At 38.3% G+C, this 27,871-nt stretch overlaps 1 protein-coding gene across 5 annotated transcripts in view; it reads right to left on the bottom strand.

Annotated features, from left to right (window-relative positions):
• Positions 1-27,871, bottom strand: part of KDM4C (lysine demethylase 4C) — a 243,923-nt gene that overhangs the window by 111,995 nt on the left and 104,057 nt on the right. The window lies entirely within an intron of this gene.

The raw sequence follows: 27,871 nt of genomic DNA, 5'->3' as shown, positions 1-27,871 counted from the left end.
TGTCTTCTCATGATAATACTCAGCATTCTAATTAGTCTTAAAAGTAATGCAGTTAAAAAGGTAAGTTTACATGTTGCAATTTCAGTTCTCTGCCTATGCCTCAACAGTATGGGATATTGTAAGACTGCAGTCATTCATGTTCAAACTTTGTGCAAAGATTCTAGAGAACAAACGCCTGAAATATGTTCATTATTTGATGTCTTGTATTTTACTACTGAAAGAGTGAGCTGTCTCCATTGAGATAAAGTCATATAAAATTATTGTGGTCCTCAGTCTGTGGTGACTACTTTACACTTTAACCCACCCTAGAGGTTGCATTTATGGAATAATATCTCTCATACATATGAATGCTCCATAAGAGATGATAGCTCGTATTACATAGTCTTCTTCACATATTGTCAATAATCTCATTATTTTTACCATACTATATGGAAATTCTTTTCCATTTTTTCAGGAGACCATTTTTTCAGGGTGCATAGGGCACCCTTTTGACCCATTTGGGAGAAGCTCTTGGGGACTACATTCCAATTACATAGAAGGCCAAAAGTAAAACTGGGTGGACTGAAAAAAATCAAACTCTTTCCTCCAAATTCAGATTTTACCAAGTTATTGCAGGAAGCATGTCTACCCAGAGCACTATGTCTACTAACAAATGAGGACAAGCGTCTGCATGTCTACTCAAAAGTAAGTGGTCCAAATCACCAGCAGCAATATTAACTAGCTTCCTAAACACCAAGTCTTGATATGCCTACTCTGAAGTAAGCAGGACAAGGCTTAGCAGGAGGACTGAATCCTTCAGCAACTTCTCCCCCACCACCCATCATCCCCACAAGGGAAAGATCTTACTTCCAGTCAGCTGCTGATTAGAGATGTGTCCTCCATGGCTGCTAGACAGCATGAGAAACTCCCATGGGCCTAAAATTTTCCCATCCATGCACTGGGAACTGCAGTGCCTAATTCTGCAGGAAGGCAGAACTGTGCAAAAAGCATCCTCCCCTACTTCAAGCAAGCATCCCATAAGCAGAACTCTGCTCGTGGGAAGCCTGGCTTGTATCTGATGCTTCTCTGTCTTAGGCAAGTACTCATTTTGTCTACTATTGCCATCATGGGGAGAGATGCAGACATTTCACAAAGAAGAATAGCACTGAATTTCGTCCTACCTTTGCAATCAAAATCTCTCTGAATTCAAGATACAGTAATAGGCAAGCACAAAAAACAATCGCTTAAGAGATGGCTTAAGAGATTACAGTATTTGCTGTGAGACTTCAAATCTTGCGATTTGAGAGAGGATTAATATCTGAGACACTTTTAATTTATTGATGAAATACATCTCTTGTAAAATACTATCCAGAAGTAAAATTGTTCTTTAAAAAGAAAGAAGCTTTCCAAATAATATTACAACTCATACATTCTTTTTTTCTATTTTCCTGTTCTAACAGCACATCAGAGGACAAAGAAGGGTCATAGTTTACAATGTCCAAGAACATGAGAATAATTTCAAATGTATATCTCTTTCTAGATGATAGAGATTGCCGTTTTAAATACAACCACATTTTGGAGTATTCATAAGATACAGTAATTGGAAGCATAACTTATATGCTAGTTATTTAGGTTTCTATTCAATGGAAACAGGGTATATGAGAGCTGAGTATCAAACACAACTGCAAAGACATTACACAGATTTGTTTCATTTCCCACCCAAATAATGTAAACTATTTTCATTACTAGGCAGTCCTCAGATTATGAATGGGTTCTGTTCCTGAGAAAACAGAAATTTGTCTTTAAGTCGAATTTGTATGTAAGTGAAATCATGTATAGTCAGCTCTCCACTTTTGTGAGGGTAGAAAGTGGAAAAATCACAAGTATCTCTAAGCCCTCCCACCACCCAAACTCACCAGTGCCTTCTCTTTGCAGCAAGGGACCGCCAGAGATATTTCCCTCTCTGGACGGGTGGGGCTGGAAGGCATGCTTTGGCGTGCCTCCCTCTCTTCCCTTTCACTTCTTCTCTCTCTATAGCAATGATAATTCTCCGAAGTATTTTTAAATTAATAGGTTTTATGGCAGTTTGTTTGTTAGTACAGGTTATTCATAACTCAGGCATTCATAATTTGGGAATTGTCTGTGTACAAAGTGGATTTTTTAAATTGTTCCCAATTAAACTATAGCAAGTGAAGAGTGAAGCAAACTCTTCAGCAGAAAAATTCCATGAGCATCTCGTTGCTTTTTCTAAGATGAACTTGAATATAATGCAAATGTGTGTTTTGGATTCAGTCTGTAGGATATACAATTCTTTGCTGTAACACTTGAGCCACATTGCATTCTAGTATTATGTATAACTTCATATAACCATTTACAAATATTTTAAATAGAGTAAGTGGTATATAACTCTGCTGAATAAATATATTAGATTCATATATTGAGAACTCCAATTTAAACCCAGTATATTTATGGCAGAGACAAACAATTCATTTTCAGCAGGGAACAATTTTTACCATACCTCCCTTTTCCAGCTACTTTGTGATACATCTTACCAAAATGTTTACCTATTCATTTACATTGCTCTTGTCTCACACATAGCTATATATGATCTGCATAGTAATGGAATCTTGTTCACTATGCGATCCCTGGTCATGATCCATGAAAAGTAAGCAGCCACTGTCAGAATCCTGGAATTTCAATTTGTGAGGAGGAAATAAAACTCGGGTTTGTGGGAAAGATCAAGAGTTAAGATCATCTGTTGCTTTGTTTGGCCCAGGTTCCCCGCTCCCGGGACCATACTCACAATAATGCAGTATCGGGCAGGCAGAGGTGGAATCACTGCAAGGTTTCAATACAACTACAGGGTATTTTATACCCTCCTGGTCACATACACAGGTACAGAGCAATTGATGACAGAATGTAGACATTACAATAAGATTCTGAGGTCATCACATACAGAACAGATAAAGGAAGGTCAGCCAATCATACAGTGACAATGAGATTACAGTATTTCTAATTGCAGTGTATTGACATTTTAATTTCCAGAGATTTGAACCATTCGCAGGTCTGCTTAGACATGTAAATTCAGGCTACTGAGAAACCATTCATGAACTCGTAAGCTCATCTAGACTCAGACCCTGAGTAATGCATCCTGCACCATTCTGATTGGCCAGGGCGCGCTCTGGGTTAGCAAAATAGATACTTCCTGGTAAACTCAATTCCTACAAGGGTGAAGAAGGGAAAGAAACGTTTTAGATAAATAAATAAGGATATATCTGTATGCTTGGGTAAATGGGCAGTTTTGCACACTTGTACAAGGCCTTGAAAAAGAAAATTTAAAAATTGCAGACACCCCCCCACATTCATCAGCGTTCAAAAAATTACATTCTTTTTGCAATCTGATATAGAAGGAAGTGCTTTCCTCAGGAGCTGGCACTCCCAACAGACCGACTGCAGAAAGGGTACTGACATGAGGAATGCGGACACAAGGATCCTGGGATGCATGCCGGCAGGGACTTGGAGAAGTAACCATGGCAAGCCACTAAGCAGGCAATTGTTTGTCAGGTGTAATGGACAAGCCACCAACACTCCAGGACTTATTCTCAGGATGCTTTAATGTGATGTGCAAACTCACCCACTACATGATCGTGGTGACAAATGAAAATCTAACAAATGAGCTGATGTACCTCTGCTGAGTACTCTCTGAGTACATCTTGGGGAATAAATGACATGTACTTCCCAGGTACCTCCATAAATACCCATGCTGACGTACCAACAAAACAATCTCTGACAGTGAATGTCTGTTTTGCCTGCTGATACTGTGAGAAGATATGAGTTGGGAATTATTTTGTAACAGGGATGCCATTTGTACATTAGAACAATATTTTCCCCAATGGAAGAAAAAATTGTCAGAGTTTTGTTACATGTAGGACTGCACCAAAACTAGTAATTTTGGTTTGCTGAAAACTTTCCCTCCAAACTCATCTAGATTGTACAAATGTTTACTTTTAAAAATATTTTCCAGTAATTTTTCTTGTTGGTGGTATTGGGAAAATTTGGATAAATCCTGGCAGAAAAGCGTTGGTTCTGTGTGCTTTTACGTTATGAAATCAATCCTGCACTCCTTCTCAAAAGCACCGGCTTTTCAAGCTAAGTCACTGTTTAAAATGGAATTCCTCCCCACTCCTTTGTCTCACCTTTAGCTGTAAGCCAGAGCAGGCAGGCCATTCAGTCGACCTTCACAATGTCGCTAAATAACTTAGAAAATTTATTGATCTAAAACATTGCTTTCCCTTCTTCACCCAAAACAGATCTCAAGATGACTTACAAGCCAGAAGCAGAACAACACATTACAATACAAAATAAAAATATACAAGAAAATAATTCCAGTTATCTGATAAAATAAACAGACCTTAAAATATTGGGTGTATAAAAAAGGTTTTGGCCTAGCACCAAAAATAAAAAAAATGTTGGACCAAGCACACCTCTCTGAGAAGCAGGTTCCAAAACCTGGGGAGCAGGTTCCATTCTTAATAATGCCCTTGTTAATTTTACCTCTACTGTGGTGCACTCCTGACTTGATGACATGTTTTTTTAAAAGTCTGCTTCAAGTTCCACTGAAGTAATAATATCCACCCCTTAGCATCTTCTCCCATAGTAGCTACCAGCCACTTTCAGCACCTCAGCCCAATTCATGCTTATTGCTTTATTTCACTCATTTCTATTGCTAGGTGTCAGGTGCACAAGAGGGTTGGAGAACAGGGACTGAGAGGGTAAAGATATAAAAAAATCAAGAAAACTAGGCAAATTTCAAGGCAGAGCAGCGAAACTGAGGGGAAAATTTGTAGCAGCAGACATTCGTTCTACAAGACCAAAAATAAACAAAGAATTGTGAATGTATTCTGACCAGTCTCCAATGTCATTCCTTCAAACTTTCTATGAAAAACTACTTAAAAATCATTCTAGATGGATGGCACTGAGGTGTGAAGGGATAAGGGAGAAAGGCAGTCACCCTAGCTAGATCGCAAAAAGTGGTGTGGCTTATGGGGTGACTTCCCAGACATTTCCAACACCTCATGACAAAATTGCCCTGCCAGGTACAAGCATCACAGCAAGGCACTCTGGGAACAAGTTCCCAAGCAACCCTACTACAAGTTATGGTTTCTCAGGGTGAGCTATTTGTGAAAAACAAGCACAACAGACAAACTACTGGTTCTGGTCATGCTAAGCCACCTTGCACGGTAACAAACTTCTGTGGCTTAGCATGACATGCAGATTAGGTCAATTGTTTACTTGGCTTTAGGTTGAACTGTACCTCCCAGGCTTCTCTAAGAAATCCTGTTGTTTTATTGTTATCTTCAGTTTTGAACTTTGGGCTGCTTCTTCCTCGATCATATCTGCGTAGTAATCATTTTTGGAGAATTGTGTTTTAAATAATCTGTGGGCTTGGCTAACAGGATTTATTCTGAACTTACAACTCTTGTAATTATAACACAATGATGTCAAAAACCCAGGGTAGCATCTAATGGGGCTGCTGCACAAGTGGTGCCAATTGCAGATTCCACTGCATAAATGGGATGCACTGCTTCCACTACAGAGATTTATTGCTTCCTAAAGGGAGACCTGATACGAATTCATTCTGAATTCCTTATGTGACTGCTGCTGACCTGCCCATTCAGGGAATGTTTGTCGTTTCTGGAAGTGCAAGTGGCACCAACTGCTTGCTCTGTTGCACAAGTGGTGGGTGCCAGTTGCAGAATGGAATCAGCAGGGGCACTATACCCTGTTAGATATTGATCCTGGACTGTACCTCTGATCCCATCTAAAATGAAACCCAGACAAGGCACTGTATTTACAGGGCCAGAATCCAAAGAGCTCGTTTCTCTTAAACCACAGCATTCCCAGTTAGAAAGCTCAAGTGTCAATTAGATGGAAAAGGGAAAGGGTTGGACTGAGGCATGGAAATGTCAAGTTACTGGGCGAGATTCATTAGACAGCTGCTGTGAACCAAATCTCCTTACATTCATGGGGAGACACCGAAGAACAGGGAGGGTTTGAGGAAGAACCAAATGAGTGGCCGAATTAAGTAACATCTGGCATTCCTTGCACAGAAACAGCATGAACTTTCTTGATGGTGGAGCAAGTCTTTTGAGAAAGAGAAGAACAGCAACACTTCTCATGGGCAGGAGCTGTTCCCAGAAACATTAGTTTGATTGATGCTACTTGAGAACAACCTTCGTATGAAGTACCATGTATCACAAAAACCCTCTCTTGATCAAAAAAAAAGAGGGGGCTGTGTTTCAAAAGCCTTCTATTTAGATCTGCTGGGAAGAGGAAAGTGGAGAGACATACTCATGACACAAAGATGCCTGCAATGAGCTTCTGAAGTTTTTATCTTCCAACTATCACATTTATCTCTCCAACTATCTATGCTACATTGTCACTCTGAAACATATCCTTTTAGAAGTCCTTTTTGGGTCACCACAAATTGAGAGAAGATGAAGTGATTACATAGCAAGCACATCTGATTCTTTATCTATATTTTGTCCATTTTATGTTTTCCCAGAAGAGCAGAATAATTTGTGCAGTAGATACAGAAACAGCTTAGCAACATGATGTAGCACAGATAGTTGGAGAAATAAATTGCTTTTTATGTGCACACGCATGTGTCTGTGTGTGTGAACAAGGGCTTGCAATAAGCATTGCTGAGACAAGGAGATGCAAATTCCATGTATTGAACACAAGTATTTTGAACTAGGGCCAATTATGTAATACAAGTTGCAGACTTGTATTTTTGGAGATTATACAAGACAAATTCTAAGCATAATATTCTCTTTTTTATTTATGCAATAAAAGCATGCATTGTATGCCACCATGAAAATCAACACCTAATAATTACTATGAAATACAATTTGTATGATCTGTCTTCATTTTCCACTGGAGAAATTAGAGTAAATCATTTGCAAGATGAATGTTAGACACTGAGGTTTAAGAGAGAAACAGTTTTGCATAATTGTTTATCTGACTATTGCAAGTGTATACTATAACATGATGCTACTGTGGCCTCGGACAATAAAAAAATAAATAAAATAAAATCCTCAGTTATGGAATAAGTCCTGGTTTTCAAAATCACAGAATATGAATTGGGACCCAAAAGTAGCAATTAATTATTGCTAAAGCTGCAAGAGCTATCCTCTTAAAGGTTATCTTAGCTACACTCAGAAGTTTTTCACAACCAAGCAATTGCAAAAGATATACCCCGATAAACCTCCGGTAAGACAGGCTGTGAACAGAGATGGCTACCCTTTTCAGAAAAGATGCTTAGCAAGCACTCTTTATACGGAAAAGGGATATGGAGTATGCTGCAACAATAGCCATTTTCCCATAACAGAACAGGGAAACATGTTTTTATCTAGCAACTTGTTGTAGACAGTGCTGCAGAAACGTTTGATTTCTATTTGTACCAGTTTCAATAAAACAAAGGTGTATTTTATTTGGAAAAATATCCTCAAAAAGTACAGTCTATTCACAAGTTGCCTCAAAAGAGAATCGAGATAGAATCAGAATCTTGCGGGTGTCTCTTATACGCAAGATTTCCCAGTAACAAAGTGGCATCGTGTGGATTGCTCCTCTTCCATGTTCTAGCCACCCTGCTTTCAGGGGATTCCATTTCATCCCCCCCTCTGCTGGTTTTCTGTCCTTCCTCACCAGCATGCTGTAGCAACTGATGGAAATGTGCCTTTGGGTTCTTTTTCCTAACTATTATTTTTCTATTTCTGCAAACCCTAGGGTTGCCTCAAGCTTGCAGATATCACTCTCTCTTGCTTCTCAGTAGTTCTGTTTTGGCTACGCGGCCATCAGAACTCAGTTCTCAATTAGCATTCACTATCCAAAAAAATAAGAAATAAAATCACTCAGAACTTGAGCCTCAGTATTCAATGTCAATTACACTGCAGAGCTGTCATAAGCCATTATCTCACAACCACAGCCCCCTCCAGCCTGCAATGTAGGAACAATGAGCTGTATTTGCTTTAGAATTTGCACTAGAAATTTTATGTTTCTCACTAAGAACTGAGCTTGAAAGAAGAGAAACTCTCCTCTTTGCATTTGGGAAGAGGAACATACCCATCAGAGGTATTGATTAATATAAGCAGTTCTCACTTCCATCCTTGCAGACATTAAAAAGAACTTGATTGTGAATCAGATCACAGGCAGGTTTGCATGTCACACTGCTATGCTGAGAATATTTCCCAAGGGGGCCCCTCACCATACAAGGTATTAATTTTGTAAGCGCTTATGAATGAGGTAATACTTTTGCAATATATGTAAATAAAAAACTGGGATTCTTATCCAAGTGCAGAAGAGTGGCTGTCTGCTATTTAGCTAAGTGTATTAATGTTATTATTTATTATTTAAAGCCTCTATATACCATCTGACTACTACAGTCTTGGGACAGTCTACAATAAAAACAGAATAAAATGAAGCACAGCATCTAGTAAGTCCAATACAATAAACCCCAAATTAATCAACCTTAAAATAGTGGGTGAATAAAAAGGTTTTAGCCTGGTGCCGAAAAAAATACAGAGTCAGTGCCAGGCAGACCTTCTGGTGAGAACATTTCATAGCCGGGGTGCCACCGCCGAGAAGGCCCTTCCCTGGGTGGCCACCTTTCTAATCTCGTTCAAGTTCTTAAGGGGCAGGAAGGCACACAGGGAAGGATAAGAGATTCTTAGCAATCTCTTTGTTCATTCCAGTCTTCCTTCTGTGCTTCCCTTGCTCACCAGCACCTTTTTAAAGAAGGCTGTCTCACCTCTCGCCAAGTACATACGTGCACCACCAAAAATGGTGCCCCAGAAGCTGCTGGCCACTTTGGCTCCCCTCTGTACTTTGTGCTTGTCATTTCCTTCAGTAGTCTCCATTGTTAGCTTTCAGATTTCAAGGCAGAATAGAGGTTGGGAGAGATCAGTAAAGACAACTTTCAAAGCAAAGCATCCATAAGCATACACAAATTTCAAGGCAAAGCAGCACTGTGAAAGGCACTGGTAAAGATAAACAAATGTCAGGGCAGAACTGCAAAGGTAAGAGGAAAATTAAGCAAATACCATAGCACAACAATGAAGTAGATCCTTTAAAAAACATGGTACAGCAGTAAAGCTGAGGGGATAATTACACAAATTCCATAGTCCCGGTCTTTCACACCTACTGTCATAAGCCAGTCTCTCCCTCACAACTTCTCTCCTTTTCTCTTCCCAACAGATCAAGACAAGAAGCCTTTAACTACAGTCTTGTATTATGTTAAAGCAGAGCAGCCAGGAATGGCTTTGTGATACAACGGTAGCATTTTAAGGTCATTAGCAAAACACACACACACTCACACACAACCTTGCTATAAATTTATTTCAAATTTATTTGAATCCCCCTCCTTCCTTCACAAGTAACAAGCAGAGTTAGTTCCACCCCCAGGGAGGTCTCTCTGCTTGTGGACCTGACAGAAGAACTTTCAGGGTTCCTTTGCAAGCTCTCTTGACTTGGTATTGGACAATGAGACTTATTAACTTACATCCCTCCTAATCTGGCCCTCCCTGTTCCATTGCATCACTCCCAAACCAGAGACAGTCTAGTTCTCGCTAGCTACCTGGCTTATCTTGACACTTTCTGGCCTTGGAATTCCATCTAAGAATTCTGACCCACCCTTTTCTTTCAGTTCAGATTCAAAATTTGAAGCATCCATTTTGGAACACTAAATTTTTATTTTATTTATTTATTTATTAAAACATTTTTATGCCGCCCCATTCGCCGAAGCCTCGGGGCAGCTTACAACAAAAAATTAAAATAACATTTTAAAATATATACAATAAAATACAAATATATAATATAAAACATACACTATAAAACAAGCCGCCCTGGCCAAATAAAATTCAATAATATTAACATTTAAAATACTGCTTAAATAAAAAGGTCTTCGCCTGGCGCCGAAAAACAAATAACGACGGCGCCAGGCGGACCTCTCTGGGGAGCGCATTCCATAACTTAGGCGCCACCGCTGAGAAAGCCCTCCTCCGAGTAACCACCCTCCTAACTTCTTCCATGGGAAAAGCATGTCCAGGTTCTACCTCTATGTACTTTTTCAGGACCAAAATAAAACTTAACTGCTTTTAGAATACTTTCCAATGACCTATCTTCTTGATTTTAGGAGCAGAGAACAGTGGCAAGGGGTAAGGAGGGATGGTGCCAGCACTACTACAAACTGGCAGGGATTCTGCAGGGTTAATTTCTAGCTTTTCCCAGCAACGCACAATGAAGTTGCCCTGCCAGGTTTCAACATCACAACAAGTCATGTTGAATTACCCAAGAACAAGCTATGGTTTCTCATGGTGGTTTATGAAAAGTAACCCTTCCTGTGGAAACCAACAATAACCCAGAGTTCAGATGTCATGACAATCCATCATGGGTGATTACCCATAGTAGAATATCATGTCATGAGAACCAAGTCAATGGATTTTCCATCAGCTCTGGCAGGAACCTGCTCCTTGCCCTGTCCTGATCAGGACAGTGCTCCCTGCTTTGATTTGTCTTCCCTGTTCTGGACCTTTGCTTTGGCAATGACTACATCTTCATATTGCTTTAATACACACTCCCAGTTCATGACTTTGGTTTGCTTTTTAACAATGCCTCTACCACTGACCCAACTACCAGACTCTGGACAGCGGTTAGACCCTGCCCTGTCTCAAGTCCTGTTGCCCTGGTCCCAGTGCCTCTGCCAAGATGCCTGCTGCCCGTACCCTGGACCCTAACAGTACAAAAACCTATGTTCATTTTAGTGTGTATTAATTTCAGCTACTATTGAAGACAAAAGTGTCTTTAAATCAGTTCCAAGGCACATGAAGATAAAAAAAAAAATCTTCACCTGCCAATTTGAAATATATTAAGTATTTCATTTCATATATATATGAAATATATTTCATACTTAATATATTAAGTATTTCATTTCATAATAGATAACCTGCTAGGTTGTCTGAAAATATGTAATCCAAATCAAGGCCTTTAGGTTTTTTTCCCCTTTAAACTGGAATTAGTGTTCCCATGTAGCAAAATCTATTCCTGCTGATAGCTTTAATACCAAATGGTTTTAAGCGCTATTAAGTAGCAGAACTAGAATATGATAGCTACAAATATGCTTAAAATGAAAATTCCAGTTCTATAATTATGAATGAAAAACATAGTAATAATTCCCTCTGTTTCCAATATACAGATGAATAGCATTACTTGTGCAGTCAAAACAGCTTAAATTGATTGTCTCCACCTATTCTCAGCTTGTATATTTTGTAAATAAATTCAAATATTATGAAAGATCTCCAGTGATTCTTCTTCAAACAGAATCAACCCCAAAGTCCATGGAACTTTTTTTTACCACTGAGGGAACTAGAAGATGAATGACAATGCAACAGCAAAAGATTTCATTTCAACAGAAAGAGAAGTTCTTTTTGGTTCAGTTGACCAAGCTAACAAGCTGCTGGTATCTGGATCTTTCTGCAGATGGGGGAAAGCTTGTTTCTGGTGCAATGACTTATAGGAATGTGCCTTATAACAAGCATACATGTGTTGGAACCAACATGTTAAACTATCCACATTTCAGTTATTTTATGCAGTTATTGGGAAACAAACTTTAAACTATATTTCAATCATATTTCAATCTTTCCATTTATGAACAATACAAGTAGATGATACTGAAAGCTCTGACTACATTCTATTGCACTATTTTGCAGTATTTTCAAATTATCTTTTTTCACCAATTTATATAATATTCAATGAGCTCCATCTGATATATTTCTGATATCCTCAGTTTTGTGCAAATAGTTCTCCACTGACAACACCTGAACAGTATTAAGGTTTCCTCCACCATTCTATATTGCATTTACTGCAACTACTTTAAGATATCAGCAAAAACCTTTTGTTCATATGCAGAGTCAGATAGCTTACTTTTAATAAAATGGGTTCTTGCTGTAGAACCAGTAATAGATTCAAGCAGCATGCATATGTACATGTTATTGTGTAGAAATTAAAGGAAAAATCTATGTTCTGAACACAGAAAAAAATCATTTGGGATTCAGTATCAAATGTTCAGTATACCCCTGCTTTGCTATGTGGCAAGTCATATGAGCGCTGTATTTTGAAATGGTGAAAAAAAATTACACTTTCAGACCACAAACCCCAATTATTAAAACAATCAAGCATTATAACTATTGCCTAGCAGATGTTGTCTTATTAGCTTAAGCCCATGCCATTTGAAATTCTGAGTGATGTTATCCAAACCCAAAACAAACTACCAATTTCATTACAGTTAAGTAGACATAAATGTCTTCAGGTAAAAAGGAATAATTTACTGCAAGGCTTTCTGTGGAGTTGTGAATGCAAATACTGCATAATAAAATAAATATTCATGAAAAAACAAGATGCATTACAGATCACAGATCCTCCCCCCCCCCCCCCACAATACATCCCTTCTTATCATGATCCAACATGGACCACATTCTTGAAAACCAAATGTTGTGGTTTCAAGGATAAGATGTGGCTATTTTGTCAATTTCGCGCGCGCGCGCGCGCGCGCGCTCTCTCTCTCTCTCTCTCTCTCTCTCTCTCTCTCTCTCTCTCTCTCTCACACACACACACACACACACACACACACACACAGTACCTACCCCAAACATTCCAGTAGGCTTAGGCACACCTGCTGAACTTTCAGTCTCAAACAAGTTGTTCTTCAGTTGCACAGTTGTGCCCAATTCTTCACAACCCCATGGCCCACACCACGCCAGATCCCCTGTCCTCCACTGTTTTCTGGAGTTTATCCAAATTCATGTTCACTATATCAGTGACACTATCTAATAATCTCATCTTCTGATGTCGCCTTCTCCTTTTCCCTTCAATATTTCCCAGAATAAGGGTCTTTTCCAATGAGTCCTTCCTTCTCATTAGGTGGCCAAAGTATTTGAACTTCAGCTTCAGCATCTGTCCTTCTAAAGGACAGTCAGGGTTGATTCCCTTTAGAATCGACTGATTTGAGCTCATTGCAGTCCAAGGGACTCTCTGAAGTCTTCTCCAACGCCACAGTTCCAAAGTGTCAATTCTTCAGCACTTCTGGCCCATCTCTCACAACCATCCATTTCAACTAGGAAAATCAAAGCTTTGACTATACAAACCTTTGACTGCAAGGTGATGTCTCTGCTTTTTAGTATACTGTCTAGATTTGCCATAGCTTTCTTTCCAATAAGCAAATGTTTTTTAATTTATGGCTGCAGTCACTGTCTGTGGTGAACTTGGAGCCCAAGAAAATAAAATCTGTCATTACTTCCATTTCTTCCCCTTCTATTTGCCAGGGAGTGATAGGACTGGATGCCATGATCTTAGTTTTCTTAATGTTGAGTTTCAAGCCAACTTTTGCAGTCTCCTCTTTCACCCTCATCAGGAGGGTCTTTAGTTCCTCTTCACTTTCTGCCATTAGTGTGGTATTATCTGCATATCTGAGGTTGTTGATGTTTCTCCCAGCAATCTTAATTCCAACTTGTGATGTATCCATCCTGGCCTTTTGCATGAGGTACTCCGCATATAAGTTAAATAGGCAGGGCGACAGTATAAAGCCTTGCCGTACTCCTTTCCCAATTTTGAACCAATCAGTTGTTCCATGTCCAGTTATAACTGTTGCTTCTTAACCCACATACAGGTTTCTTAAGAGACAAATAAGTTGGTCTGGTACTCCCATTTCTTTAAGAACTTGCCACAATTTGTTGTGATCCACACAATCAATGGCTTTAGCATAGTCAATGAAGCAAAAGTGAAAATTTTCTGGAATTCCCTAGCTTTCTCCATGATCCAGCATATGTTAGCAATTTGATCTCTAGTTTTTCTGCCTCTTCAAAATCCCACTTGTACTTCTGGTAGTTCTCTGTCCACATACTTCTAAAGCCTAGTTTGTAGGATTTTGAACATAACCTTGCTAGCATGTGAAATGAGCTCAGTTGTACAGAAGATTGAGCATTCTTTGGCACTGCCTTTCTTTGGGATTGGAACATAAACTGACCTTTCCCAGTCCTGTGGCCACTGTTGAGTTTTCCAAATTTACTGGCATATTGAGTGTAGCACTTCAACTGCCTAGATTTTAGGATACTGAATAGCTCAGCTTGAATACCATCACCTCCACTAGCTTTGTTGTTACTAAGGCTTCCTAAGGCCCATTTGACTTCACTCTCCAGGATGTCTGGTTCAAGGTCAGTGACCACACCATCTTTGTCCTTTACCATGCCCATCTTTGCATGAAATGTTCCCCTGATATGTCCAATTTTCTTGAAGACACCTCTGGTTTTTCCCATTCTATTGTTTTCCTCTTTGCACTGTTCGTTTAAAAAGGCCTTCTTCTCTTTCCAAGCTATTCCCTGGAATTCTGCATTCAGTTGAGTGTATCTTTCCCTTTCTCCCTTGCCTTTCGCTTCCCTTCTTTTCTCAGCTATTTGTAAAGCCTCCTCAAACAGCCATTTTGCTTTCTTGCATTTATTTTTCTTTGGGATGGTTTTAGTTGCTACCTCCTGTACAATGTTGCGAACCTCCATCCATAGTTCTTCAGGCATTCGATCAGATCTAATCCATTAAATCTATTTGTCACCTCCACTGTATATTCATGAGAAATATGATTTAGGTCATACCTGAGTGCCCTAGTGGTTTTCCCTACTTTCTTCAATTTAAGCCTGATTTTTGCAATAAGAAGCCTTAGAACTGGGGGCTTTTCTCTATACAAAACTCTGTAAAGCACCATATAGATTAATACAACTAAATTAAAGAGTAATAATAATAGCAGTATGCTCTGTAAAATATGTTATGGTTCCTAAACTCACATAGGCATTATGTTTATATATCATACATGAGATCCTGGGCATAAACAACTTAAAATATCTACCTGTTAGAGTTGAAGGGTAGCCATCTCAGAGGTTAATTATGTGGTAACAACCGATTTCTCAAGACTACCACTATAAAAATGAAGCAGCTTCATGCACATCTAGTATTTTTACCCATTCAAGTTCAGTATTTGAGGACGATATCCAATCCTGCTCAAGCAGACCTCCCCTTTCCCCTGACAGGCCCCTCCCACATACAAATCTGCCCTGCAGGATGCCAGAGAGTCATTTTGACTAATGGGCAGAATAGAAATCTAATAGATAAATAATAAATAAATGGTCCAATTCTCTGCAGTGAAATTTGCAGGCAGGGGCTGCTGAGGGAGTAGAACTCCACAGATGGATGTTGTTCTGTGAAGGGAAGATGTTGCCTAAATACCGCTATCAGTATTCTAGTTCATTGAAAGATGCTCCCTTTTTGAAGTTGTTAGCTATTAAGGCAGCAATTCTACTTCTTACCAAGCTCCCCAAACCCTAGTCAAGGGCCCAGATACACCTGCCTGATCCCGTTCCCACACCCACACATGCATTCACTTTTGCACATGGGCTACAATTTACTCTTCCTGAACCATGAAGCTCTTGCATAGACATTTCTGGAAACTGTACAGAGAAACGGAACTAAATTATTAAACATCCTACAGATTTTACTGCAAGATACCAAAAGGTGCAGGAGGGTCTTGAGCTGGGGCTGTAGCAGTCTTTGGATTTTATCTCTTGCGCCACCCAGCACTAGGTGCTCCTAGGTGCTCAGGTGCCCAAAGCAGCTCACAAAACCCCCATAGCCAAGGGTGAGGACATTATTTTGGCATCTGAGGCAAAAAATTCTAGAAGCAAACTTCTTTCAAAGAACAAAAAATCAGCTAATAAACCTATATAATCATATCTACAATAAAAAGAATTTCTATCAAAGTTTTTCTAGTGTATAAAATATTCCATTGTTTTATTCATTACAATGCCACAAAGGCTTGGTCATTTATACATAAAAATAGATATTGCATGGCTTTTTTCCTTAGTCTACAAAATATCTGATATTTCATCCTTGCATCATATTCAGCTGGAGAAACTAGATACATTTCTGTTCATACTGAATTCAAGATAAAATGTAAGCATCATTGTTCACTATAAAATCCTGACTTCGTCCCAGTGCTGGCTTTCAGAATTGCCCTTTATCTAGCATGAAGGTAACTGATAAGATTGGGCAAAACATTTTGCTCAGCATGCAAGCTGTTTTTAGTCTTTAAATGTCCATTAACCACACAAAACATTTAAAAAATTTAAGCAACCATACAATGCACAACATATTTCAACTATGTATTCATCTCTCAGGCTCACAGATTTCTAAGGGAATACTTTATATATATTTGCAGTTAATCTGGAAATCAAGCATAAATAAAACAGCTGATAGCAGTTCAGTACTTTGGCAGGCAGTAAAGATCATTCTAAGACAATTCTATCTCCCTCTGTCCAATTGGATTTCTGATGCCAGAATAGACATCTGTACACTCTATACAGTAACAAAAAAGGCTATTAATATAAATGTGTAAAAAGGAAATCATGATGTGACAGTCTTTTTATGGATGTCTTGGAAAGTGGCTGCCTATTGTGGTCTACTCATTGTCAAGAGAGAAGCATGCTGAAATATATTCTACCTTCAGAATAAGAAATATGAGCAAGTATCCATTTAAAAAATGCACATGCCATGCTCTTGGCTATTTGACAGATTAGATTAGAGTAGAAAACTTAGTTTGGAAGTACAGAGCAAAAATCAATATGAAATAGACTTTACTGTTGTAATTCTGCATGAAATAGATTTGACACAGACTTAGCATTGTAAGGAGTATTACTGACTCCTACTTCTTGCTTCTTCATTTCAAATTTTTAAAATGCAGCTTTTCATTTAATGAAAAAAAAAAATTCTCACCACCACTCACTTCAATTTTGCCAATATTCCAGTACTTCTATTATGGCAACACAAGAACTTTTCATCCAAAATATTTCTAAATGCAAACATAATTCATAATCAAGAATTCTTTTTCAGCTGTACTCATTTATTCATAAAACACGGGGCAGGCAACAGAATGTTGTGAACCAGACACATCTATAAACCAGACACCAGCAATGGAGTATTCATATCAGCCCTCACCATTGCTAAGAAAAGAGACAACTTGATGGCACATAATAACAAAAACGACAGATGATCCAGAGGGGCCTGTTGGTGTGTAAGAAGCTGGATGATTTCTTTGCTCCTGACCATTTCCATGCCTCACAAAACCTAGGATACCTGGAGAAAAACTTCATTGATTGTGTGTGGCTGACAACCGATTCTGAACATACTGCTTTTTAAGCCTGGCAGTTTGTGTCCAAAGGAAGTGCATTGTAGTACATATTTTTTTACAGGCAGAAGGTCTGAGGTTCAATTCAGGCAAGCTGAAGAAGAGCTAGGAAACTCCTACTTGACACCCTGGAGAAGAACTAAGGTCTACATAAACTTGTCATAGTCTTTTCCTTCAACTATTGTTTGTTTCAGAGAGTCTATTCCATCAGAAAGAAAATGTGGTGCAAAATATGGGGAATCTCCCACCCCTTGTAAAAGCAAGTTTCTTGATAAAATGTTAAAGTGCAACAAAATATTCAAAACTGGCTTTTACACCTTTTAATGTATTCAGAACACCAGTATTTTAAAATTAATGTTACTTCATTGGTGAAAATTTTCCCATCAATATGGGGAAAGATAAGAATAGTGACTTGTTCTCAGAAGAATAGTGAGTATGGAGGAAGTTTAAAATATAGCGAACACTGCTTCTTTATGGAGTATTTCTCTCCAAATGAAGTATCCCCTAATTGAGAAGAATGGGACCATTCTTAATTCTCATTTATCAAGATAATTTTATTTGACATCCAGATAAACAAACAGAATCTTGTATTTTTGATAAGAGGGTAATTGATAGAAGGCAGTGATGCCAAACCAAAGCATGCTGTGGTTTCAACTAATGATATTCAGTTTTTGTAAGAATTTTTCTTATATACAGAAGAAAATTATCTAATAACATTTTAAATAATAACTTTTTCTCTGTCAGTGCTTTAGTGTTTAATACAGCACTTAAAGGTTTGGGCTTGGAATGAATTTTGAATAGATAATAGGGTTATTTTTTATTTACAGTATATGATATAGCTAAATTAGATAATTAAATTGTAACAGTCCATTGAGGAATGGGAACAGGATGATGTCAGAACAGTGCAAATAAAACTTTTCCATTCACTGTTCCAATGTAATCAGCATGTTGTTTTATTGTGCAAATGCTACATCATCAAATTATTACTATATTGTTCCATCTTTAAGTAGACAATTCAATGACATATGTTCAGCTGGGAATTAATTTTTTCACAGAGCAATATAGCGTACTGCTCTTTCCCACTAAAATATATTTAAAGGGATTGATGCTTAATATGCAGGAAGCAGTGAAAATTAAATTCTGTCATGGAAAATGTCATGAAACTACAGCTAAACCTACAGAGAGGGGACTGCCCACTCTTCAATGCAAATAGTCCCAAGACAGTATGAAAATAGTAAAAACAATAAAAATAAAACATTACAAGGATTAAATAGCAGATCAGATTGCAGCATTGAAGAAAATAATAAGAGGTTAAAAGGCCTTAAAAGGTCGAATATAAGGCCTTATCTGGCACCAAAAGACATCCTATTGGGTTCCAGGAGAGCATTCCAGGGGAAATTCTTCCAGAGCTGGGAAGGCCCTCCCTGCTGCCAGTCACCACCTTCATCTTTGTAGATCAGAGGAGGTCTTTCAGAAATTATCTCTGTACAGAAGCAGGTCAGCACAGGACTGGCAAGCCTTCAGATATCCAGGTCTTAAGCCATGCTGCATTTTAAAAGGTACCTTGAAATGGAACAGTAACCACTGGAACTCCTTAAGTACCACAATATGCTGACAAGACTGCCCCAGTTAGCAGCCTAATTATTTTGAACTGTCATTTCTAAAAGTAGCCATACATACAATGTGTCGCAGTTGATGTTGAGCTAAAGATGCAACCCCATCTTCATAATCCCAGTCTTTGTGTATGAAAGCAGGCAGACACTCCCTACAGTTTCCAGGGATGGACTAGCAAAATTCTCGGTGCTATAATAGAAGGATGAAAAATTTTCGCTCTATTCTTTTTTAGAACTGGTATTGCTACTGCAGGGAAGTACTGGAGGCACTCCTACCCATGTACCAACATGCACAGATGGTTTGCATGTAACAGTAGTCACAGGTAAATTAACCCACGGATTGCTGGAATCTAGTAGGGGAATGCCCCTGACATGCTTACTGGGGTCAGGAAAGTGCTGTTGCACCCATGCTTGGCATGTGGCATTCCTGCAGGGAGCTGGTTGGCTACTGGAAGAACAGAACACTGGGCTAGATGGTCCCTTGGTCTGAGCCAGCTGGGCTCTTATATTCTTATACACACTTGTTGATTCAGCATTCAGTTAAAAGCTCAATTGCCAGGTTTTAAGTTGCTAGCAGATGCTCTGGACTGGTTAAGGACTAATCAACCCAGAATTAACCCAACAACAAACCATATACTTACATTAGATTTTAACTTATTTTCACCCTGTCCCCTCCAAATAAAATCCTTTGTCGATAAAACATGTCCATAAAACATTGCCCCCCCCCCCCACATAACATCCCTCCATGTGTGATCAAGCGGCCAAGATACTCTCTTACTGCAAAGGACTGTGGTGTCCATGAATATTCTTTGCATAGCAGAATGTTCGGAGGGAAACAGTAATTTATCAAGGACAGGTGGAATATGTGAACAATACAGATAACAGTGGTAAATAACCTATGTCTAAGTAGGAGGAGGATGTTTCCAGTATGCTGTATTTTTAAAAGCATTGTTTTAGCTACAAGCATACATGAAAATTAATATTCTGCTCAGTAATGGGAAAATATAAGCCTTAAGAGTTAGTTTCACTAATAAAATACATGAGAAACTGCCTAAGCAAAACATTCAACCCACAAATAATTTTCAGCTAAAGTTTCCAGCTGAGCTACTGTGTTTCCAATCACAATTACAATGGTCTCATTGTAATTTAAAAAAAAAAAAGTCACAGAGCTTAAGTTTGTCTTCCATAATAGACATTCCGCTACTTCCCACCAGACCCCATTTAAAATTAACCCTGTTTACTCTATCTGTTTTCTGCACCAAACACATGCCATTTAAAGACATGCCAGATAGATAGATAGATATAGATTCTATTGAGGAAGCCACACAGAGAGTTATGTGTGAGCAACCCAAAGAAAGTAGTTAAGAAAAAAAAGAGCAGTAACTTCATTATCAACTGGACATTGTTCAATTGAGCTGAAGCTGGATAGCCATTGGTCAAGGATTCTTGTACTAAGCATGTAGCTGGACTTAAAAGCCAACGTCCCTTACAACTCTATCATTCAATGAATTACTGGTATGAATTGCTTCAGAATGTATGTGGGGAATCAAATCTTTAATATTAATCTCTTACTATTTTGTTAATATTACCATTACCATCATTATCATCTTAAATGTGCTTTGTAGTTATAATGGATGGGTACAGTCCAACCAAAAGGCAAGTACTACTAGGTCACACCAATTTAAGGCCTCAGGAATGGCCTCAGAAACACATAGGATAGCACCTATTTATTTGTTAATACATTAATGCATATATTAATACATGCTTTAAAAACACAGCATCTGTTTACCCAATTGCTAACCATATGTTTCAAGCAAGATACCATGATTGAAACTATGGTTTCTGAGCCCCTCCCTACAATAAACAGAATAGCTTTCATTAAGTCCAAACAGCATGTTTAAGGATAGAAGTGCTTTGTGAAAAAGCCATCAATTCAAAATGGCAGATTCCCATTTTTATCTTTTCCTATTATATCCTAGATAATAATGCTTGTAACTACATTCAAAGAAAACACCAAATGAATGGAAACTGGGTTAAAATAACAATGATATAGATACACAGATATGTGCCTATCTGTTCAAAAATGACTCTAGGAAAGAGGAGTAGAAGCAGAGAATGACCAACAGGAACAAGGAGAAAAATCAAGATTAGTTTCAACTGCTGACTTAGTTTTCAGTTGCTGACTTAAATATCTAGGACCCCACTGTTGTTACATAATAAATTGTCCTCTCTACTATACCTGCACTTTAGTGCACAAGCTAGAATGAAAAGAATTATATCTATATTCTATTTAGGAAATTCCCAAATAACCTTAATAGGAGTATAAAATAATTAAATAAAATTGTACCTCATCAAAAGTCTGCAATGCTCCACATGGGAGAATATCATTATTGATGAAATGTTTTCGATATAATGAAGTCTCATTAAAAAAGCACAGATACCTGGGTGGGGTATACTATAACAATCCACTGAGCACTGAAGAAACCTTTTTCCAGATTATACATATTCATTATTTCTATAGCTGACATAATAGCTTGAAAAGGTTTTGATTAGAGCACTGATTTTCACATGTTAGGACAAGATTGTCAGATTGTCAGACCCACAAGTAAGCCTACAGGCTACAATTCACAGTTGCCAGGAGGAACGCTAAGATATTAAAGACAAATATTAGAGTATGTGTGCCCAACCTCTAAAACAGAAGGTGGTCTCAAACACACTTGTACTGATAGTTCTTCATAACCTTCAGAAAAGGCTAGTACATGACAGGATTCTCCTTAGATCATCATATACTGCAATACTTTTCCATTTATAGATCATAATATTTCAAAAAGGAATGACAATCATTATCAGCCCAGATTCTCTTCCTATATCAACTTATCATCTGTATGCCATGATTTGCTCCAAGGCCTATCTGTTTGGCAAGCAAAATCATTTAATGATTCCTCATTGGCAATGCAGCTATGGAGCATCCCTTCCAATGAAGTTCTAAAAGGAAGTTTACTTGCCAGAGTATTAATAAAAGGACCTTTCTCTTTGGTCAGGATTTCTATTTCTTAATATATGTTTTGATGAAGATTCAGATATGCTGTTTCAGAAATTTGTTTCCATTTGCTATTATTTATGTTTATTTTTATTAGTTACTATGTCCAGTTGCTTATGTTAGCAGAAGGTCTATATGCACGTGCATGCACACACTCTCTCACACTTACTAAAATAGTGCATAAATAATCCACTACGAGAATATCTGAAAAGCAAGTTACAGCAGACAGCTTTCACTGAAACACTTTTGCCCCAAATACTTTCATTTATTCATTAATATAAAAGGAAAGGGCAGCAATAGAAAATATAAAATAGTTGAAGGTCATAGCTTCATCTCAATAAGCAAAATGCTCCAATTATGTGCCTTGGAATCAAGAAAAATACAAGAACAGAACTTGTCAAGTCTGACCTGCATTTCTAATCTTACAAAAAGAGAAAAAAATGAAATAACATTATATGAAAACATTTTGAGGTGCAGAAGTCACTGCTTGTTATGCCAAAATCTGTACTACAAGTTGAATATATTTAGCAGAACGTTTAACTGAAACATTCAAAAAACCCAACAGCTCCCTCAAACGTTACTAGAAATTCCTTCTGAAACAGGAATAGTGGTATATATAAAACTGCACATGGTAGCATCTGACTCTAAAAGATCCTCTACTATATGTCCAGCCATGTAACCCCATCCATCCTTAAGTAGATTTACTCAGTTCTTACTCAAACAATAGGGAAGCTATGTTAGAATGATGCCTTATTTATTTTCAGTATTTACAGCTTTCTAATAAATATTCAATACATCAACACTTTAAAAGGAAGAAAAAGCAATGTGCAATTTCTGGGTGTTACTCTACAAATGCTGACTGAAATACAACAGTCTCCACCTGTCTAAGCAAGAAGTGAAGAAACCAGGAAGAATTCTTTTGGGAGAGTATTCCAGATCTTGGGACACTTATATGCAAAATTCTGCTCTGGATGGAACTGGGACAAAACATAACAAATGACAGAGAAGGTAGCTCCATAAATTCTAATGAAAAATGCTCATGTATTATGAAGTATGATGAACCTAACAGAAGTAAGGTCAGGGGTTTCTTATGTATTGCTGTCTGCCTACTTATACATGTGGAAAACATTGCATCTTATTAACAATATTACAAAATGAGAAACACTGCTTGCAACTGTATTTTCAAACCATCTTATTAATGTTCACTTTTTTCTCATGTGCCATTATTTGGCAAATAATGGGTGAGAACCTTTAAAAAAAATAAAAATTCATATCAATGAAGTGAAACATATTCAACCATTGCTTAATATTTCTTCTTGAAGTGAGGAGACTAAAAGTAAAAGTATAAAATACTAGCATTGGTGTTGAGTCTAAGTCAGTCACAATAAATGGTCACAAATAAGATAAAGCTGGTCAGTCAGAACAGAAAGATCACAGTTTATCATTTGGATACCATTCATCACTATGAAACTTAATTTACACTGTACGTTCACCTCACTACTATACTCACAGTTTTACCTTTTATAACTATAGTCATTTAACTCAACAACCACCTCTTATTCTACAAGCCATGAAGAGAACGGATGAACATCAGGTGTTTCAGGTTTCCCTTCCATTTTTATCTTTATAACAGCTCCAACTGTTGCAAGGAAGAGTTCTCAGTTCTGCCTCTAAACATAATAATACTAGAATAAAAGGCTGTCCGTTTTGTTCCAACTATCTGTTTCCTCCGTGAGGACAATGATTTGATTCAAAATATGTCAGGGAACCCAACAGAGTAGAGATTACTTCCATTAAGACAGCAAAAGATGGGGGAAACGGATCACATCTGACTATAGCCGCAGAGAACATGTATCAAATAATATTTCTTTAACATGCTTTAATAGATTCGAGCAGAGAAGAAAATTTGAATTGGAAATCAATTTTTTATCAGTTGTCACACATTTACCACATCAGTAAAAATAAGAACCTTGATATACATGATACAGCCTAGTCTAATCTCATCAATATGAACCATAGCATTATAATATTATATTCAATATTTGAATTATCATGAGGTAAAGTTTTAGTAAGCCCCTTACATGTTGGTTATTGTATAACCTAAACTAAGCGTTGATGAAGTCTAACACAATGCTAGTTGTTACTCCTACATATATACACACACTATAAAGGAAAGGTATTTGGAATAGAAGGGATGGCTGCATATACCATTTAAAATTCTTGTTCTCTTGCACTTGCTCTGTAAGGTGCTGGGAGTCTCAAACTGAAGTCCCTGCCAGGAGAGTTTGGGTGCCCTGTTCCTTGCATTGCAGGCAGAGAGTCCTGCTGGTCTAATCTCTTTTGTTCTGGAGGGCCACCCTGCAATTGGCTATGGATTGTATCCTAGGAGCATCAAAGTGACATGAGAAGCCAGTAGATGTTCCCATTTCACTGTATACCACTGTTAGATTGTAAGTCAATGCGTCTCATACTTAGTCCAATCTGAGCTGCTACAAACTGCTTGCAATCTCTGCTGGAGATGTTGCTGAACTGATAGCCTGCTTCCCAACCACCTGCTCTGACCAAGCCCAAGTTAATCAGAACTACAGCGGACCTGCCTTTTTAAACACAGATCTGCACACTCACGTAGTACAACCCTTCTGTGAAACCCTACCTTTCTGCAGCCCGTCTTTATGGCCCTTTTTCTCTCCCATCCACAGAGATCCAGCGCCGCAGAAGAACACGGCTGGGGAGAGGGGGGTAGCAGGATGTGTCACCGTATGGCTTACTTGGCCACATTTTACCCTGTGCCCATTTGCACCACTACCTGGCCCATCCAACTTTCACTGGAAAAAAAAAAGTTTCCAACCCTTCTACAAAGGGTCCAAGCTACAAAACCACATGTACTGTTTTATGCAACTGCTTTGTGAGAAATGACTTTGCTACTGCATTTCAGTATCTTTAGCCAATAAGTGAAGTCACAGCTATAATTGACATTCAAGGGACCAAAGATATAAAATCTTCCTATGCACACACGTACAAACTAAAGATACACTGAAAATCTCGCTGTTCACTTTCTTAGTACCATTCTTCCCTCTTCACCATTCTTTCCCCTATGAAATTAGAAAGAGGGGTGAGCTGTTTTTGTGGGTGGGTAATTTTGGCAGGGAAAAGAGATGCAAAATGGCCACGTCTGTCTGTCCGTCCGTCCGTCCTTCCGTCCTTCCTGTTTAACTTTAATGTTTGCTTGGAGCAAAGTTTCCTATAGCTGCTGCCTGCTCTTGGAGGTAGGCTAGAATGCCCACAGAAACAATGCTATGTCAAATTTTTAAAAAGTTCTTCCTGTCTCCAAAGTCTGCATTGTCCCACTTAATAGTTGATTTGATATGATGTTTTGCTGGAGCAAATGTGCAATATCTAAGTATTTTGCAAGCTAAGAGAAGCACTGAGGCAACCTTTGCCTGGGCACTGTTTCTGTCACTGATAGAATGGTCATAAATGTTCAGGTTCACAGGCCTACACACATCCCCAAATAGACTGCACTGTAAAGCAGTATTTATACTTTCAAATGCCTGAGCTAAGCCTACCCACACACTGTCCACATCTTGCCCTAACCGCAGATTCCATTCTTGGCTTTCCATGATCATGATCCCCAGCCCCACTCTTTTTTCCTCCTTCCCAATCCCAGATTGCATTCCTTCCTCCACTCACCTCCAGTGAAGCCCCTAACGTGCACTGCTGTATTACAGTATACCAGTAAGAATAACAGTGTATGTATTAAAAATGACTTTGGGCAGGGAAAATCTGAATAAAGTTTAGCAATTTATTTTTACAATATCAGATAAAAATGCTACCTAAAATGTTATGTCTGACCAAAAAAGTAGTACCAACTATATACAGAGGAATAAAGAATGGACTTTCAGTGCAGATTATGAATGACAGTACAACCTTTATATGAGAATTGAGGGTTACTTTCTTAGTCTAATCACACAATCCTATACCGCCCCACTTCAAAAAGTATACATAAAATATCATTGCCTTAATCGTAAATTTAGTTTTGAATACATTGTATACACAAACTATTCGAGAAAACTCCACTTCCATCCTAAAAACCAGGTGTGTACAGTTCTTGATCCATAAGCTGCAAACAGTTCCCCCATCATTTTTTGTGCTACTTACCCCATGATCTCTGTCATAACTCATGCTGCTGAATTTACCACCAGTCTTGTTTTGTTTTGTTTCAGTTTCTTGCTACAGCTTTTCTTAGAGCTGCTGCCTCCTTCCTATTGCTCTGGAAAGCCAGTCTCCAAGGCCAGCCCTCTGAATGCTGAAGGCCAGAGTGTTTCTTAATTGGTGCTTTGACAGCCACAGTGAGCAGGCACTATGGCCTCAGTATATAGCTATTTTGAAAGGGATGAATTGGTGTGACAAGTTGTCACTGGGGGAGTTGCTTAATTCTTTCCCACCCTATGATTTATATATTTAGCAAATAATTGTCACAATATGAAAAACTAACTGTCCAGATTTGGTGAACTGGAATATAGTAACTCTACTGACAGAGAAATGCAGAACTATAACCCTTAAGTTTTCTTGATGGTTTAAGCCACACCTGAACCTCTTTAATTTACACATGATTAGGATAGATTCATGTGTATCATTGGTAATTAGGGTGCAATAATCACTAGAAGTTAGTATTATCTGTTCAATCAGGACTTCTTGAATGAGCCGCCTAGCTACTTATACAGAACCAAGCAAAATAAGCTATGCAGATAAAACAGAACTTAGTGGGACAAACTGACATTTAACAGTTTGGAAGAAATGAATGAATGTCAATACAGAAATATATAAATGCATTTTATTGGCTTTATTTTGCATAGGGGATAAAGGAAAATGAACATGATGGAAGAAGAGCTGGAATCTGAATACTGGATTTGCAAATAAACACAGATGTTAAGAACCCATTGCCAACCATACTTTGGTATAGCCCCTGGACAAAAGCCAATTCAATCAGTTTTTACTCTGAAAAGACTGAACAAATCCTTTGTGAAATATATAATTCTGTCCAAACATGAATATTGTATGTAAGAATACTGATAATCATCTTTGCCCCATTAAGATTGAAAAAGAGAGTAAGAAAAGTTACATCATATTTTATTTCCACCTCCTTTTGTTGTTGCTGAAAACCCGACAGTTTAAAATATGCAAACAGGCTTTCAAATTACACCTCTGCCCAATGAAACTTAACAATTGCAAGCAACTTTCAAATGATGTATTTTCTCCAATGAGAATACTGTGTCCTGGATTGTGTAGGGGAAGGTGGCTAATTCCACTCTTTCTCACACATCGGTTCTCTCTTGTGCCATATCACATCAGGAAGAGGTTTTTCAGAGAATGAGAGGTTCTAAGAGCAGTGCTTTTTTGTCAGAGAACGCACCAGAACAGAGTTCCGACACCTTTTTTCGACAGAGTCTCCAAGTTTTAAAAGTAACTTTTGAAAATTTGATGTTTGGTCCATGTGGATTTGAATTGCCCTGTCGAGCGTAGCAGGTCGGCGGCAAAATAATTAAAACGGTGTATGCGGGCTGCTTGTGTGTCAAATCCGATGCATGCGTACTTCGTCCGTGTTGGTTGTGATGGCGCTGCTCAGCTTGTGACGCTGCTTGGCTTGTGATTGGTTGTGTGGTTGCATGCTGAATGCTTAACTGCGGGTGGCAACTGTTATGTTTCGTTACAGAACTGATGTGTGTGCGTGTGTACAGTGACTGACTACATGCGAAAGGTAAATAATTTCATGAGTTCGGCACCTTTTTTCTTACAAAAAAAGCACTGTCTAAGAGAAAGGGGATTTGAAAAGGAGGTGCAAAAATAAGGGGAGCCAATATCTCTCCTTTTTGGACTAGCTGCAGACTTGGGCACAGTGACAAGTGTCAGATCAACCATTAAAAATGAGAAGATTACCTACGTAAAAGGTATTGTGTCCAC

The sequence above is a fragment of the Varanus komodoensis genome, unplaced genomic scaffold (assembly GCF_004798865.1).
Source record: "Varanus komodoensis strain SLA01 unplaced genomic scaffold, ASM479886v1 scaffold5, whole genome shotgun sequence".
NCBI lineage: Eukaryota > Metazoa > Chordata > Lepidosauria > Squamata > Varanidae > Varanus > Varanus komodoensis.
The sequence above is the reverse complement of the archived record's forward strand: the minus strand, read 5'-3'. Positions and strand labels throughout refer to the sequence as shown.